Here is a 19,384-nt window from a genome sequence, read left to right as displayed (position 1 = left end):
GAAAAAAATCAAACCAATTCCATACAAAGCTAATGGAGGAAGCAAACAGAAAATGAAAATCACAACACTTCAGTTGATGAACACTCTCCCCACAAAACAACAACACACACCAAAAGAAATGAAACATGAAAAAACCATAAAGCAATATTTCAAATTGAATTAAATACCTTCAAGCAAGTACATGAAGATATTAAAAACAAAACCGAAAATCACCTAGAACTAAGAAGTCAAAAACTAAAAACAGAAATGAACAAAAATCCAGGAAGAAATGCAGTAAGAATTGATCTCAGAGAAGGAATACAAGGAAAAAAAGACAAAACCATTTCTGAAATTAAGAATAAATTACAAAATGCTCAAGGGAGAATGGATTTGAGTGAAAATCTAATAAGAGACACTGAAGAAAGGCAGGAAAATAGCAGAACAAAAATGAGATAAAGAAATGAGTAAAAAGAGCGGGAAGAAAGTATCTGCAATATAAGACATGCAAGGGATCCAACATTGTATAACTGGAGTACTTGAAGAGAACAATGGATCAGAATTAAAACTATAGTTCAAGAAATCTTTCCAGAAATAAGAGAAAATCTAAACCAGCGTATTGAAAGGGTCTACTGTATACCCGGGAAATCTGACCTAGAATAATCTACTTCAAGACATGTCTCAGTAAAAACACTAGAGTTTAAAGACAAAGGGAAAAATCCTCAGAGCAAAAAAATCAAATTACTTTAAAAAGTAATAAAATTAGACTTCAAAAGCAAGATACAAAAAAAAAAAAAACAGGAGCAGCATTTTGAAGAAATTTAAGACTGTGAGAGCCATACTTTCTTTCATATATTGTCTACAGAAAGAAAAAACGGTTTTGAATGTACAAGAACAATTCAGGAATACTAAATGCCCTTCCTAAAGAATTTACTAGAAGATGAACTTCATCCAACCAAGAGATAACTAGGGAAGCTTTAGGAAAAGGACTAACGCTGAGCATTTAATATATTCAACCGTAGAACTAAGACAAAGGTGAGAACACGGTTAAAAGAACAGAATGTACATGTTATACACACTGACAAAGTAGACAGAATACACAACTATACTAAATAAAATGACAATAGAGGAAATTGTTTATGCAAAGGAAATTTTAAAAAACAGACTGAAGACCTATCATGTAAATAAATCTTAAAACCTAGATGAAATGGATAATTTCTTAAGAAAATATAGCTTACCAAAACTGACTACAGCAGAGAAAAAGAAATAGAAAACATTACCAAACAAAAACCTCCACAAAAGAGCACCAGGTTCAGAGAGTTTCATGGAGGAATTCTACCAAATCTTTGGAGACCAGGGTCCCAATGCTACATAAATTGTTTCAGAGAATAGAAAATAAAAGAAAACTTTAAGCTTCTTATGAAGCAAGTATAACATTGATATCTAAACCTAATAAAGATAGAATAAAACTGCAGACTAATAACACTTATGAAAACTGATGCTAATATTTTTTTAGGATTTCTGCAGACTCCAATACCACATTAAGGAAAAAATACACCATGATAAAGTAATATTCATACCAAGAATGCAATTATAGTCCAGTATTAGAAAATCTATTAGTAAACAGAAATGAATGGATACTTAACATGACAAATTAAAAAAAAATATATATATGTATAAAATCTTAACCCTAAAGTCAGTTAATTAATGGGGAATACTAGAGGCATTCAATATAAGGTCAAAAACAAGGAAAGAATGCTCACCATGTCCACTACTATTTAAACTCATTCTGAAGGTATCAGCCAATGAATTAGACAAATGAAAACAATTAGAGATATAAGAACTGGAAAAGAAAACAAAACAATCTCTACAGACAACATGATAATATATCTGGAAAACCCTAGACTCCAGAACTAAGAGAATCAATCTAACTTAGAATCAAAACTAACTTAACAATGAAACAACTGAGTAAGGTATAAGGGTTAAAATTAACACGCAAAATCAGTGGCCTTTATAGACACAACTAATAACCAATTAGAAGACGTAATGGAAAATTCCACCACAATAGCAACCAAAAAAGATGAAAAATACTTAAGAATAAACTTAACAAGAAATGTTTGAAATCTATATAAAAAACCTTGTAAAACACTCCTGAAAGACAACAAAGCAGATGAACAAAGGAGAGACATTCTTTGTTCATGATTAGAGTAACTCAACATCATGAAGATGTTAGTTTTCCTTAAGTCAATTTGTAAATGTAATGCAATCCAAATGAAACAACAAGCTTTTTTCTGGAACTAGACAAGTTGATGCTACAGTTTATATGGAAAAATTAACACACAAGAATAGCCAGGAAAGCACAGCAAAAGGAAGAGCCATGATGGGGAGATTAGTCCTACTACATATTAAAACATACTGGAAAGCCCCTATGAATAAAATCAGTGTGGTACTGATACATGAAAAGACCAATGGACTAGAATAGAAAGTCCAGAAATAGACCCAACTACATACTGAAATCAGTACAGTTGTCCCCCGGCATCCCTGGGGAATTGGTTCTGGGATGCTCTGTGGATACCAAAATTCGAGGATGCTCAAGTCTCATATAAAATGGCATCGTATTTGCACATAACCTACTTACATCCTCCCATATACTTTAAATCATCTCTAGATTAATTAGAATACCTAATACAATGTAAATGCTACGTAAATAGTTGTTCTATCATATTGTTTAGGAAATAATGACAAGAAAAAAAAGTCTGTACATGCTGAGTACAGGTACAACCATCATAGGTTTTTTAATCCATGGTGGGTTGAATCCGTGGATGCAGAACCTGCGGACACCGAGGGCCCAACTGTATATGATAATGGTGGTAACTCAAATTACTTGAGAGAGAGAGAAAGGAAGCAAAGGTGGGCTTTTTCCTAAATTGTGCTGGGACACTCAACCAGTTATTTAGACACAGATAAAATCAGACCTATCATTTCTTTTATCAATTCTTATAATTTTTAAGAATAAATTCCAAATGCATCAAAGAAATGAAACTATACAAAAACTAGAAGAAAACATAAGTGAATCTCTCTGTAACTAAATGTAAGGAAAGATTTTCTTACTATGACAAAATTCAGAGGCATTAAATAAGATTGATGAATTTGACCACAAAATTAAACTTCTACATGGTAAAACACAACATAGGGAAAGTCAAGGTGTAGATAATAAATGTGGGAAAAGTACTAACAACACCACAGAAAAGGGCTGCTTTCTCTAATAAAGAAATTTTTTAAGTGGAAGGAAAAAAGCCCAAATATCCTACAGAAAAACTAGCAAAAGTCACAGATGACTCATAAAAATAGTCCTTAAAAAACAAGGAAGGATATTCAACAACACTCATAGGGGAAATGCAAATTAAAACTGTGGTGAAATACCATCTCTCACCAAACATATTAACAAAAATTCCAAAGCTGGAAAGTGTACTGTTTAGTGAGGCTTTGGGGAAACAACCAATTCATCATCAATGTATGTGAAATGTCATGTGGCAGTTTTAAAATAGAGTTGCAAATTTCTTGACACTAGTCCCATGGAGAGGTGGGGTTGACGTTACTACCCTTAAATCTGGGCAGATTTATGACTGCTTCCCCCAACAGAGTACCACAGAAGCACCATTATGGGACTTGAAGCTAGGTTATAAAAGGTGGTGGAATGCTCACTCTCCTGATATGCCCTCTCAGAACCCAGGCTGCCATTCTGTGAAGAAGCCCTTCAAGCTACGCTGAGAGACCATATGTACATGTTCTGGTTGACAGTCCAAACTGAGCCCAACTTCAGTCATCTCAGTCAGGCACTAGCTATGAGTGAAGAAGCTGCTGTATAATTACAGCCCCTAACTGTTCTAGTCACTCCCCAGCCATGAGACTTCCCAATGAAAGGCTTCCCGACACTGTGGAGGGGAGAGACGTCACCTCGCTGTCCCCTACCCAAATTTCTGACCTAGAAACGAGGAGTATAATAACAGGATTATTTTATACAATTAAGTTTGGGGTGGTTTGCAAAGCAGCAATAGATAACAAGAACATGGCATATCCCTACGGAAGGGAATCCAACAACAGCTAATAAAACTACTAGTAATTTGTCCATCATCTCAGCAATCTCACTTCCAGGAATTTATAGTCATGCTCTACATTAACGACATTTCAGTCAACAGCGGAGCGGATATACCAAGATTGTTCTATAAGATTAGTAGCATATAGCCTAGGTGTTAGTAGGCTATACCTTCTAGGTTTGTGTAAATACACTCTATGATGTTCATACAAAGACAAAATCGTCTAACAACGCATTTCTCAGAACATATCCTGTCATTAAGCGGAGGACAACTGTACTTTGAAGATATATCTTAACGAAATGAAAATACACATGCACAAAGTTATTCACTGCAGCATTATTTATAACTTCAAAATGCTGGAAACTACCTACATGTCCAAACACAGGAGAGTGACTGCAGAAAGAATAGCACATACAGCAGGATAACATGCAGCTATAAAAAAGAATGAGGAAGATGTCTACAAGCCAATACGCAGGGATTTGCAGGATATATCACGTAGGGGGAAAAAGAGTGCAGAACACACACCACTTTTGGTGTAAGAAAGAGGAAATAATATACATAGGTCTGTTTATTTTTGAGAAAAGAAATATAGAAAGAATAAACTAGAAAACAAGAAAATTGGTTACTTGCAAAAAGAGCAGTGGTGGGAGGGTAGCAAGGAGAGGAGTGACAATTCGTCATGCGTCATATAACGATGTTTTGGTCAATGGAAGGCCGCATATTCAACTGTGGTCCCATAAGATTAGCGCCAAGTAGCCTGCGTGTGTAGTAGGCTACACAATCTAGGTTTGTGTAAGTACATTCTACAATGTTCACACTCACATAGGTTCACATGAAATCGCCTAATGACACACTTCTCAGAACATATCCCAGTCATTAAGGGACACATGGCTGTATATATTTTTTATGTGTAGTTTTGACTGTTGGAAGCACATTAATGTTCTACTTGCTCAAAATATAAAATTGAAACAAAAAAGGTTGGGGGGGAGGGCTAAAACCAGATACAACATAAGTACACGAACCCAACTGTATTTCAAACAATCAAAATGAACACTCAGAAAAGTGAGTCAGGGAGGAATTAACACACGAAACTTTCAGACACAGTATTATTTTTACTACACTGCCTTAGTCTGGAGGGAAAAAGGAGTGTAAACAAATCTTAAATTTCTCTTAGTACCTTTGTTTTTCATAGTGGCATGGATGTGGAGGTTCTCAAACTCTATCACGTGTGCTATAGGACTGAGCAAAGAATGAAAAGTGTTAATGTTGGGAGCTACAGTTCTCACTGTGGAAGTACAGAGACAACAAATGGAATAGGGGAAGGCAAAGAAGAACCCTGTGGGCTAGATGGAAATGGGAAGTATCAATATGAATCCATGATTTCATATATATTTGTATATAATTACACACCTACATAGATAGATAACATACATATGTCTACACACTTCCTAAAATACAAGAATCTCTAAGGATGAGGGAAATTAGGTCATTCACACATACATGACTATAATATGAATTAGGACTGTTTCAATACCCAGTTAAAATCAGCCACACCAAGAGAAGAGCAGTTTTGTAAAAAGAAAAGTTGGGCTATTTTGGAGCACCTAATCCAGAGCTTTACGTTCACCCGTAAAACTTAACCTTCTCTTCTGGTCCATCTGAGACTGGATGGGGAAGAGACCCTGGCTTCTCCCCCTCTTGCCTGCTACCCTGTATAAACGTAATAGGGACTCCCAGATCTCAAGCTAGCAGTACTATGATTTAGCTTCATTTTAGAATTTTGTTGACCAATTGCTTATAGCTTTCTTTTTCTATGGTAAAATTTGTTTCAAGTTCTAAATCAATAAAAATGAACTTTTGGAGCACAACCCAGTTTTACTCACTGTCTATACTTTAACCCAAACATTTGTTTAAACTAAGTAAACAGTAAATTCTGAGCTTCAGGCACCACTCTATTTAGTTTATATTAGGTAGCCTCTGCCTTTGCCCTCTCTTCTTGGGACAGTCTTCAAGTTCATAGATGCAATTTAATAGGATGGTCAGGAAATGCCTCACCAAGAGGCAGACATTTCAGCAAAGATTTGAAGGATGTGATAAATATTCTGGGAATTAAATTCCTTAATAACAGAGTTTAGAGTCAATTTTCCTCCCATGACAGACAACAGAAGTGCTTACTTTCAACCTCCAATCCAATGTCTCTCTAAATCATTAAATTGAGAGTAAACACAACAGTCAGTAAGCAAAACCAATATTTCCTCAACATTCCTACCATGTCTTCTATTTCCCACTGTAGTCTGTCTTATCACTCACATGGTCCAGGAAAGGGTTTTCCTTATTTCAGGGGCATTCTTCTGCAACTTCCCTCAAGACAAACAGGAAATATATCATCAGTGATTCTTCAAGTATGGTCCCCAGACCAGTAGCATCAGCATACCTTGCAGCCTGTTAGAAAGGCAAATTCTCAGACCCACTCCAGACCTATTAAATCAGAAACTCTGAGGGTAGGACCCTGCAATGATTTAACAAGCCTTCCAGATGATTCTAATGCCTGCTGAAGTTTGAGAACCATGTTCTATTTGACTAAAATTACTTTATAGACTGAACTGTATCTCCTCAAAATTCATATGTTGAAGCCCTAACCCCCAGTGTGACTGCCTTTGGAGAAAAGGCTTTAAAGAGGTAACGAAGGTTAAATGAGGTGATAAAGGTGGAGCCCTAATCCAATAGAACTGGCGTCCTTAAAAGAGAAAGAGACATCAGGGATGTGCTCACAGAGAAAAGGCCATGTGAGGACACAGCAGGGCAGCCATCCACAAGCCAAGAAAAAGGCCTCAGAGGAAAACCAAACCTGCTGACACCTTGCTCTTGGATTTCCAGCCTCCGGAACTGTGAGAAAATGACCTTCTGTTGTTTAAGCCACCAGCCTGTGGTATTTTGTTATGGCAGCCCTCGCAGACTAATACATTCCCTTTTACCTCAAGCAATATTTAATTTTAACGCTTTTTCTCTCTAGGTAGGAACTGAAAATACTTGCCATTGTTAAACAAAAATTCTCTTAAATTCCTTTAAGCATCTGCAAAACTTCTTCTTCAAGTCATTCTTCCACCCTTTTTAGATGATAATAGAAGGATTATCTTATACCCTACTCCCCTGAAGAGATAAACCAGAAGCATACCCAGCTTAATCTGCTAGAAGTCTATTTCCAAGTGCAAAATGGTGCTACTTCTAATATCTACAATCCATCCTAATTTGACTTTGGTCCACTCTTTACCCTGTCTAAGCAAAGACTAGACCCCTTTCTCAAATTCTTGTCCCATATTCTCCCCTACTATAAGAATGCCAGATAACTAATATGCTTTTGAGCACACTCACTTTCCAGTTTACACTGGATAAAATGCAATGTGGAGCTCATCATTAATCCTTCCAAAAAATCTAAAAGGAAATTTTAGCAAAAATGGCGCTACACTGAGTACACTCTTAAGAAATGCAACATGTAATAGATGAATATTAGCAAACCAATCATATTCATAAACAACCTAATCAACTTAAGAGCACTCTCCAGACAGGCCATTTCCACATACTTCACTAGGCCTACACTAGCACATGATATATTTACGTTTAATTCCAACATGAAACTACATGATTGAGAAGGGTTTCATATTTCAAGTGTGTGGTGCATGATATGTGTGTGTGCATGCACAGATGCACGTAGCAAATTTACATTAGTTAAACTGACAGTAAGTGCCACTACAGTGGCCACATATATACAAACAGAAAACAACCAGGTGTCAATCCAAATAAAAATATGATCCTGTCTCTCTACCACATATCCATAATTAATTTAATATAATAGTCTTATGGGTTACTTATGTTTTCCAGAAATACGAATGATTAGCCTCTTTCAACGTATTTGGCTGTAAGATCAAGTGGCCAATCTAATCACACAGTTCCTTCCTCATTTAAACAATACCGACAATATCATTTTCCTATGAAGATACCACACAAAATTTTAAAAATGGTATAAAACTCTAATTAGAATTTAACCTGAATATTTATTGGATTAGAAAAATTCTGCTCCAATTTAAAGAGGCAGTCAAGTTTATAAATGAGACCCGTTTTAAAAACATGTTACAATTATTCTTGGAAAAGGATAAATTTAGCTCATCTTCCTCTTAATGTACATGATGTGATGAAGAACCGATGGTAAAAATTATAAAATTGGGGCACCTGAATACAAGAAACATTAAGTTTTATCCCATACACTCTATTTGCTAAGACAGAAAAATATTTGGGGGATAAGTTCAACAAGGGATTGAAATAAAAGCTACCCAGTAATTTTCATTGCTCAATTCTACAAGTTATAATAATATTTGCTTCTTTAATGTTTAAATCAAACCAAATATACTTGAAATATCTGGAAACCAGTGAAAGATGTCTAACTAAGGAGGAAAACTCATACAGTACATGCAAGATCATCCTCTCCGTCAACTTAGTCACACGCAGAATACTAAGTCAGATGTTTAAAAAAGAAGAAGAAAGCCCAAGAAGATAAAAGAACACTCTCCTTCAAGTGGAGAGAGGATAACCAGGACCACAGTGCCGACCAATTGAGAGCTCCTAGATAAGCACCCAAAGGCAGCCACCTTCTTATATATTAGACATCATTCCGATCAAAGCCTTGATGGGCACCTAACCCAAGAAGATGAGGCCTTCAGACAAGGTCCGATTTTTGTCTCTTCACTGTACCAGAGGATGAATTTATACCACTTTCTTTCACACAACCATTGAGGTCTCATCGACGTTACTCTTCATTACTGAGGATAACTGAGTGAACTACAAATAAAGGAAGAGTTAACGCCAGTCTATCAGTTGCACAAATGTTTTACGTTATAAAACATCTGGAAACTCAAGCGAGTTTTTGTACAACTATTACAAACTGCATAACAGGGGAGTGAGCTACAGGGATCAGAAGTCAGAATTCTAGCTCTGGACTACACGTTAATGAAACCAGTTTAGCCTAAATCTTGCTCATTTAGCACCAACCATTTAGGATAAATAAACGGAAAGACATAAATTTCCATTTATACCAGACAGAAACTACCTGCTTTAACCAATAGTAGCCCCAGCATCCAGCAGAGTACCTGAAACTATGTTGGCACAACATAAAGCTGGCACTCAAATATTTTGCTGAATGAATACTATTTCTGTCAAAGTTTAGGAAAGGTAAACACTGAACGGTGGAACAGGCACTAAGCTGGGAGTCTGGGTTTTCATCCTCACTGTATGATCTTGGGCAAGTCACAAGGTCCCCAGGTCTCAGTTTTCTCATCTGCAAAAGAGAGGGGTGGACCAGGTTCTCTAAGATCTTTTCTAGCTGTAAAATTCATTGTCTACCCTCAAAATGCTACCCCTCATTACCTCTCCAAGGCCAAGTGCAAAAACATCAGTGTTCCCATCCATGGATTTAGGGCTACTCATACCTCTTGCGTATAGTCCCCTCTACCAGAAAATACACGAGAAGAAGCCTCAAGCTGACGCACAGAGTAGAGTCAGTTATCAAGTTCACCTTAATGGTTCAGAACCTCAGGTCACTGTACTGACTTAAGTTGTTTCCATCCTGAATCTAAAAACTTCTATCTATTCTGATTGGTAATAAATAGCTGCTCTTCAAACTTTGTTTTCAATATTGGCATCCTTTTTAAAACCTTTGTATGGTCTACAACTCAACTTCCTGTTTTCCAACTTAGAGAAAAGATTCACTCTCTGTTACTGCCTGTATTGTGAGGTCTTAACAGGGCTGCCAAATAAAATACAGGACTGTGAAGCTAAACCTAAATTTCAGACAATCAGCAAATAGTTTTTTATTTTTTTGTGAGGAAGGTTAGCCCTGAGCTAACATCTGATGCCAATTCTCCTCCTTTTGCTGAGGAAGTGCCCCTGGGCTAACACCCATGCCCATCTTCCTCCACTTTATATGGGACGCCGCCACAGCATGGCTTGACAAGCGGTGCGTCCGTGCGCGCCTGGGATCCGAACCTGCGAACCCTGGGCCGCCGCAGCGGAGAGCGTTCACTTAACCACTACGCCACTGGGCCAGCCCCAACAAATAATTTTTTAATACAAGTATGTCCCATCCAATATTTGGGACCCACTCATACTAAAAAATTATTCATTGTTTATCTGGAATTCAATTTAACTTGGTGTTCCGTATTTTTTACTTACTAAAATCTGGCAACTCTGGTCCTGATTTAATATTATCAGTTTCCAAAGAAATATAATTTTAAAAAGTAGCTTAAACACTAAAGATAATTTAATTTTTCTTTGATTCAGAAGGAAATTGAGTCTTCCAATAGCTAAGCTTCACCTCACTCTGGTCTCCCAACCTACTACACTTACAAAACATCGGAAGTGAATTGTGCAATAGCCCCTTCCATCTGGCCACCTTTATGGTCTCAGACTAATAGAAGTAATAACCTTCACGCTTCTAAGATGGAACTTAAAAACAGCAAATTCCCAATTTGCAGCTTGGAGGTTGCCTTATAATGAATGACCTATACTCAATATGTTTCTTTTTCTTTTTGTTTAAAGATATAATCGACATATAACATTGTATTAGTTTCAGGTGTACACCACAGTGATTCAATATTTGCATATGTGAAACGATCACCACAGTAAGTTAATATCCATCACCATATACAGTTACAAATTTTTTTCCTCCTATGATGAAAACTTGTAATACCTACTCTTAGCAACTTTCAAATACGCGAGTACTATTAACTATAGTCACCGTGCTGTACATTACATCCCCATGACTTACTTCATAACTGGAAGTTCGTACCTTTGACCTCCTTCAACCATTTCACCGCCCCCTCCCCTACGCCCACAAGCAAACACCAATCTGTTCTCTATATCTATGAGTTTGGTTTTGTTTTTATTTTTTTTTTTAGATTCCACATATAAGTGAGATCATATAGTATTTGTCTTTGTCTGACTTATTTCACTTAGCATAGTGTGCTCAAGGTCCATCCACGTTGTGGCAAATGGCAAGATTTCCTTCTTTTTATGGCTGAAGAATATCCCATTGCGTATATACACATTTTATATAAACTATCAATATGGTTTCTTAATCCTCACCTGTTCTTTAGTTTGCTATATCAGTACTTATAGTCCATCTATATTACCTAACATATCATAAACCAGTTAGGGAGACACTTCTTTGGTATTCTCACTTTCACCTCCTACCCTTCCCCACACACACAGTACACACAGTGTTATGTATACAGAAGTTCAGCAAGTGTTTTCTAAATATTAAATGTCATTGTAAAATAATATAAATACAGAAGTTGTCATGGTCTGCACTGAATTTTGCTGATCCTGTGACAAACCTGAAATTCACTTTTTGAATTAAATTTGTATCAACTGCTTGACTTTCTATAGTTTAAGGATAAAAATGTATAGAAACTCCCATTATAAACTTTATGGATACGTGAATTTTTTCTAGTGAGCGTTTACTGAGCATCTAAGAAATCTACTCTGTCCTAGATGCTGCTTACTATGCAGTATGACTATAAAGTAATAACTAATATAGCAAAACATGTATCAGAACACATATAGCCTAAAAATATTTTTGCACCAAGAATTACTTACCTTAGCTCATCCTAATAAGGTTGCCATTGCGAAACACATTTCAAGCACTCCAATTTTGAAATTTCCTTTAGATCCTGGGGTACTTTTTTAAAGAAAATATCCTCAAAGACAGTAAATCTTCATTTGTTTGAAGATATATCATCAAGAGTAATTTTGTAAATAAGTTTCATTAATAGGGTAGATGGCTCACACACTACATGTTATAGGGACACTGGTAAAAAAAAATATCATAGAAACTGTTATCAGAGACAAGTGTCTATGAAAGGAGATATAACACTGAACGTCCTCAATCAATTCAGAACGTTAATATCCTAAGCCCAAATGAATTGTTCAGTCTTGTAGGATGAATTCAACAGAATTATGCTTTTTTAAAATTAACAAACATGTATTTTACCATTTATTATTTATCACTGATTAGTTTTGACATGAGTGCCTCCTTAGATCTTGAATGTTACGTTTTTCTACCATAGACCTTAACTTTTTCCCCCAGCTATCATCTTGAACGTTATGTTTTTCTACCATAGACCTTAACTTTTTCCCCCAGCTATCATCAGAAATACCACATTTCATCAACAATTACTATTTCCTCCTAAAATCTCTGGTAGCATAAATTCTCCCTTTAAAATTCAGGATAATATCAAGCCTTCACTGTTTGTCACTTTAAATGTGTGGCACAATCTTCCCACAACCTAAGCAGAACTAGATTTAAATTTGGCTTTTTGCAGTCAATATTTACAGTCAGCAAGAATCAAACAAATCCCTAGCCTCTTGTACATTTTTCATCAATCTTTAGGTAAATAGGCAAGCACTTCCAAAATCATCCAAGAACATTTTAATTCCAAGAAAAGAAAGAGAAAAAGAAAATCTAGCTCCTGACATCAAACTTCTGGTCACACGTCAGAGGTTCACCAGTGTACAGCAGAAAGAGCGGCAGACCAGGGAGTTAGAGAGCTGGCCCCACGTGCCTTCTCTGCCACTCAGCACTTGGGCAGGTGAACTGCTCATTTCTCTACCTACAGAGAAAGAAGCCATCATCTTACTTGGAGGGCTGCTATACAGAATAAACGACACCAACTGTTATATGCAACATGCTTCTGACACAATCAATCCTCTTCTAACCATAAAAGAAAATCAGATTCTTTACCCTCATGACCTCAAGTATTAAAGCCAGTAAGCCCAATCCATTTTCCTTAACTAAAGCAGTGGTCTGAAGTCTGTGACTGTTACTAGTATAATATTCGAACTCTTCATGTCAAAAGCACTTATTTACTCAGTGGAATCGGGTTATGAGATATTTGCCATAAACTGAAGCTTATCCTTATTAAGAAAAAAGCTTTAAATACTTTACACAAAGAACTTCCAACTATATACCAGAAAATTATCTTGGACAATTTTAAAAAGTCAAATGTAATTAAACCGGCAAGTAACCACTAAGATTTACTACTCATTTTTTAAGACCTACAATGTGTCAGGTACTAAGCTAGGTCCTGGGGATATAAACTACCACCAACCTAGACCTCGCCCTTGAAGAATTCTGTTTATCTAGCAGTATGAACTTGCAAAGAGATAAAGATAATAAATGATATCTTAGAAATACCATATTTCCTTGGCTCCAATATACTTCAGGAATCATTCCTTCCACTTCCCAGCATTTTTAGCCCATACCATAGGAAAGTCCACCCTTTTTTCCATGTTGAGTCAACAGGAATTTGAATCCATGATTTTTGCTTAAAATATCTTTCAAAGTCTATAAACAAGAAGTAACACTGAATCCAAAAGCTAGTTTATACAGAGATTGCTTGTCACATGCCAGACAAAGCAATTAAAGAGAACAGAATTTGTCACCTCTCAGAAAATCACAGAATTATGAAACTAAGAAAGGGCAAGGTTTCCTTTTTAAGCAGTAGCACTCAGAGTTACTACTACATTAAGGACAAAAAATTTAAAAAACAGAAAGAAAATAAAAAAACCCTTTTTAACCAATAGGAAATGCAAACAAAACCTATATACTTTACTAAGTTTCAAAGTTATAGGTCAACTGTAAAGGAGTTAAGGAGATTAAGATCACAGACTACAGGTTACAAAAAGCCTCATGTTACCATGTTTTTGTTCTTAATCAATGGCCAAAATGATTTAGATGACTTAAAACTCAGAAAAGGCTTCGACTCAGATTATTCTATATCGAAGAAAGTGGAATATGCCTATAATATACTTCTTTCAGTTAGTAAAAGTGTTTGTGTATGCAGATTTACTTTTTCATTTTACTCTCCTCAACTATTATTAAATCAATAACTGATTTTCTGATGGATCTTTCAGAATCAAGAAAACAATGACTTAATACAAAGTGATGGCAATACAGACACAGAAAGGACCTTGCCTAGGGAAGCTGGGGGAATGTCTCATCAAAGAACTGACTTTTCAAGTGTGTCTTGAAGGAAGAGCAGTATTTTGTAATAATGAGGAATTTAGGCAAGGGGAGTATGAGGTACAAAGCATGTGGAGAAGAGTGAGCAGGCCAGGCATGTCTGTAATTCAGTAAGGATTCCTGGTACAACTCCAGGTGACCTCTGTGACAGCAGAGATGGGGGAGGACAGGGACTCAGAGTTTAAGTGGACATGAATTCAGGAAGTGCCAGGGGAGATGCATCTAATTTTCTGGAGAGATTGGGAGGGCTTCATGAAGGAGTTTCATGATGAGTCCTAAAAGATGACTAGTCCAGTTGAGGATATTCCCCACGGGGGGAGCAGCACAGAGTTTTTGAACGCAAGTTTCCCTGACGATTAAGTTTTGTGAATTCCTATTTATGATTTTAGAAATCTCCTTTTTCACTGTCAAGATGCCAATTTTCAATTCTTTCTGCAATACTTATGCTTGCTTCTGAACAACTTTCCCGGTTTCTCCAAATCTGCTCTCATCTGAGGTGTGCTGGACAACCAGTTATCAAAATGTTACAGAAATGTATTTAAAATACCAGTAAACACACCAAGTAAACACCTAAAGTGGAGTGAAGCACTGAGAGTTTTGATGCAGGAACTTCTGGCTTCTAAGACAGCTTTTCTGCCAATTTCCTGGTTCTCTACTTGTTTTACATGGTTCAGGAAGCTAGATAAATAATAGCCTTCAGGCTAAGAGAGAAATTATCCCACACCTCTCCCCACGCTTCCAGTCTCCTTCCTCTTTCATTTCTTCCCATTTCAGAGGCATTCCAGATAGCAATTAGTCCACTAAGTTGTATTCCACGACAAGAAGACCATTCTTCATTGGAGGAATGGCAGGATACAGTTATTTTGGTACATTTGATCCTTTTACACCTATAACTTGTTTAAGTAATTTCAGAGACAGTACTTGAGAGGAAAAAAATTACCTGCTTTGTACATTCAAATACCTATATGTTAATGTATAGCTACTAACTAAATGTAAAAAAGTTACAGTCAATCAACCACATAACGTCTCCCTCCCCTATCACATCCCACTTCTACAGCTGTTATCTTAGTCCTTAACACCACGACAATCTAGTGACTTGATGATGACTCCAAACTGCGTACATTTACAACTTTAAGCTATAATCTCTCTTTTCAACTCTCTGGGGCATCTGCCTTAGCAGGCTACTTAGTATCAAATATATCGGAGGGGCATGGCCAAAGAATCTCCTCAAAGGAGGAGTTTTCCCTCCTTTCAACACAAAGACCTTCACCAATAAAGCCTCCGCCTGGGGTAACATTCAATTTGAACCTACAAGTATGCATTAAGAAAGGAGATAATAGGGGCAAGTCCAAAATTATGATGCAACTCAGAACTGACAGCCTGGCTCGCCACCTTAGCTGTATGTGGAAACAAAAGCAGCGCTCGGCATAACTTTAAAAAAAGCTCCAGAACTAACAGTGACAGAAGGACAGAGATCACTCTCAAGAGTTCCAAGAGTAGGACGATGGTAGCAAAATTACTGAGATTTGAGGGTTTGACAGCTGACTCCAAAATGCCTTTCTTGTTTGTATAAGAATAGCTGGAAACAATATATCCCATTCATTATGGGAAGAGATCACAGACCAGGCCAGGGACATGTGCACACACTCACACTGGTTCCCTGGAAGCATATAACACCTGATGAATCAGCGCACAAAAAAGGAAACCGACAAAGAACGTGGGCTCCCCGAGGGAGGCAGACTTACAGCTCACCTAACAGTGTCTCTTCTTGGCAGGTCTCAGTTGTTACTGTCTAGCACAGGGATCACATAAATATTTTTTGAAGGAATATATTTATCAAAAATCTTAAGTTTTTCATTCAACGTCTGAGAATTAAAAAAAAAAAAAACTGAGATACAATGTCATAGGAAGAGTCTGCTAGGACATGTCCCTAAAACTGTAACGTTTTATTTCACATACAATACAGAACCTTCACTTTTTTAGATTGACTCTTACCAAACACTTGCACTTAAAAGTTTAGATGTTAAATTTTTATAGAGTTGTCTCCACTATTAAAAAAAAGACACATTAATCTGCAAAGAAGCATTTTAGAAAAACTGTTTATTCACTGGCATTTTGAAATAAAAGTAACTTCCATTTCTATGGGCTTCTTAGTATTCTATTCCACTTAGTAAAGTCTATCTTATCCTTTAAAAGCAGGGATGGTAGAACTGTTTCAGAAATAATTAAATTTATATAGCATAGTTATAACAAAATATTTCTCTCTTCAATAGTGTCATTCAGCTGCCATGTTATTCAGTTGAAGTTAAAAGAAACAGTGCTTTGTGATAAATTCTCACCACAAGCATGTTACAGTTTCTAAGGAGAGAAAAAACAAGCATTTTACCCGAGTCCAAGTGTCAGTTCATTCAAGATCAACACCGGACACAAGATGCTCCTTCAAGACTCATTAGGAACCTTACGGGCATAAGGCATTGTGCCAGGGGTGAGTGATAGACTAACAGTCCCTGCTCTCAAACTGAACATCTCATGGAGGCGTCAAACATATAACCGACAACAAAATATGAATTTTTAAAAGTGCTACCAGAATGTGAGAAAGTAAAGCAAAGATCTAGAAGTCAGTGGCATAAACTATACACACAGCAAGAAAAGACAAAGAATCCCAACACCTAGCCAGCCTCACAGAAAAGAGGATGGCAAAAATTTTAATCAAAAGATAACGAACTACCAAAATCCTTTAAATCCAATAATTACAAAGGAAACAATCATAAGTGAAGATAAACATCTATAAAAAAAGATGTTCACTGAAAGATTATTTAGCATGAGAGAAAAACTCAAAACCCAAACATCCAGTAACAAGAGAACAGCCATGGGATGAAATATTACACTCTTAAAATGATGTTAATGAAAAAAATTTAATAACATGAGAAAAATGATTTAAAGCTTTTTAAAAGCACACAATTATACCTACATTATCTCATGCATGCTAACAGGTGTACAATTTTTTTTTTTCCTGTGAGGAAGATCAGCCCTGAGCTAGCATCTGATGCCAATCCTTCTTTTTTTTGCTGAGGAAGATTGGCCCGGGGCTAACATCCATTCCCATCTTCCTCTACTTTTTATGGGACTCCACCACAGCATGGCTTGACAAGTGATGCGTCAGTGCGCGCCCGGGATCCGAACCAGCGAACCCCGGGCCGGCAAACCGGAGCGCGCCCACTTAACTGCTGCACCACCGGGCCTTCCCCTAGCGGGTGTACAAATTGTTTAAAAGATCAAAAGTAAATAAAAAAGTTAAAGCCGGCTATTTCTCAGAGGTAGGATTATAAGTGATTTTGTTTCATTTTTACATTGTATAATGTTTGGAAAATATAGAACAGTGTTGTTACATTTTAAATTGGTAAAAAGGTTATGTATGTCATTGTATTTTAGGATTTCCCTTTAAAAGAATTAATAACTCTTTTCATCTTTTTTTGGTAGAGAATATCTCTCCCAAATATCCCAGAGAATCCACTCATTTAAACAGGTTAATATTTGTAAATTGCTTAGAACAGTACCTGGCAGGTAGAACATAGCTACACAGGTGTTCATTTTATTCAATAATTTTAACTTCCCTTTATCTAGTCAAAGTAACTAGTGTGTTTTAGAGCTGGTCTATTTTTCATGGCACCTTGGCAAGAGAACATTAGTTTCTTTTTTTCCCTTCTAATTCTAACATCTCTTAAGAGATGAGTGCTGTCTCTCTCTGAGCTTCTACTTCCTTCAAAGAAAGAGCAAGAGGAAGAAATTCAGTCAAATATCAAGTTCCTCAAAGGGAAGATAGGAAATTAATGAAGAGGTTGGAATTTTAAAATATGGTCAGTTGTAAAGACATATCCACTAAAGTGTACTCCTTGACAGATTTATTACAGATCTCAAGTCAACATTTCATGGGATCAAACTCTAACATTAAGAAGAATATATACTTATCCAGATGAAGAAATGGAGAAATCATCTACCAGACTCTTAGTCGGGAGAGGGCTAGAGGTAACTATTGGGAAAATAATGCCTTTATATTTTTATGAGCTACTTGGGGGGGGTGTGTGGAGTAGTGCTGGTGTGGTGGTGAGGGACCCCAAGGGAACTCAAGAAACCAAAGATGACAACTAACTGTTCTAAATAACAAAGGAATGAGGAATTTGAACTTGCAAAGTGGAGGAAGACTTGAGGGAGAAATCAAGGACCTAAAGTTGTTTGTGGACTGTCTTTGCTAAAGAAGTTTCCAGTCAAGTCTACACTGCTCACTTATGCATTTCTAAAAATGGATTCTTTTATCCAAAATAATACTGAGTTCTGCATCTAAACTGCACAAGGCTGCACAAAGACACAAGAACCGGACGACAGGTGACATATCAGGGTTATCCACACGTGTACACCTATTCCATATATGTATTCATTTGACAAACTTATACGTGCATCAAGTTTGTTTAGAGAAACAGATCTACATGGCCTTTTTCTTTTTTTTTTTTTAATAGCAGTTCTTTTAGTCCTCCTACCCCATATTCCATGCAGAGGCAACAAGGAACAGGTGTCTTTCATTTTAGTACCTCACCATTTCTACAAAAAATACTTAACAGTGCTCCTGCTTGTTTTTTCAGTTTTAGGTGTTATATATATCTTTCAACACCATTCTTCCTTCCACGCCAGTACAAACACAAACGCTTCCCAAAGGACTTTTATCTAGAGTATATTAAAAAACGACAACTCAGTAATAAGACATACAACCTAATTAAAAAGTGGACAGAAGATCTAGACACTACACGTTATTGGAATCCAAAATGTCCATCAACAGGTAAATGGATACACAAACTGTGGTATATCCATACAATGAAGTCCTTATTAGCAATAACAAGGATTGAACTATTAATAAATGCAGCATGGAAGAATTTCAAAAAATTATGCTGAATGAAAGCCAGACCAAACAAGAGCACATACTGTGTGATTCCCTGTACATAAAAATCTAGAAAATTCAAATTAATCTATAATAACAGAAAGCAGATTAGTGGTTGCCTGAGGAGAGGAGGTGGGAGAGGGGACCGGAGGGAAGATTACAAGTAGGCACAAGGAAATTTCTAGAGGGATGGTTGTGCTCATTAACTTGACCATGGTGGTAGTTTCACTGCAGTATACATACATCAAAACTCAAGTTTTTCACTTTAAATGTGTGCAGTTTACTCTATGTCAATTATACTTTTTTTTT

General features: G+C 36.6%; 1 protein-coding gene across 6 annotated transcripts in view; it reads right to left on the bottom strand.

Moving 5' to 3' along the window:
* The window catches only part of ATP2B1 (ATPase plasma membrane Ca2+ transporting 1), a 121,217-nt gene that overhangs the window by 90,696 nt on the left and 11,137 nt on the right, over positions 1-19,384 (bottom strand). Inside the window, exon 1 of one of the 6 annotated variants that reach the window (XM_087449118.1) lies at positions 11,721-11,906. The exons of the other annotated variants lie outside the window; for them this stretch is intronic. The gene's annotated coding sequence lies outside the window, so the exon portion shown is untranslated. Of the gene's footprint in view, positions 1-11,720; positions 11,907-19,384 lie in introns of those variants that run through there. 6 annotated transcript variants of the gene reach the window in all.

This window comes from Ceratotherium simum, chromosome 25 (assembly GCF_057802395.1).
Source record: "Ceratotherium simum simum isolate JZ-2026a chromosome 25, ASM5780239v1, whole genome shotgun sequence".
Taxonomy (NCBI): Eukaryota; Metazoa; Chordata; class Mammalia; order Perissodactyla; family Rhinocerotidae; genus Ceratotherium; species Ceratotherium simum.
The sequence above is the reverse complement of the archived record's forward strand: the minus strand, read 5'-3'. Positions and strand labels throughout refer to the sequence as shown.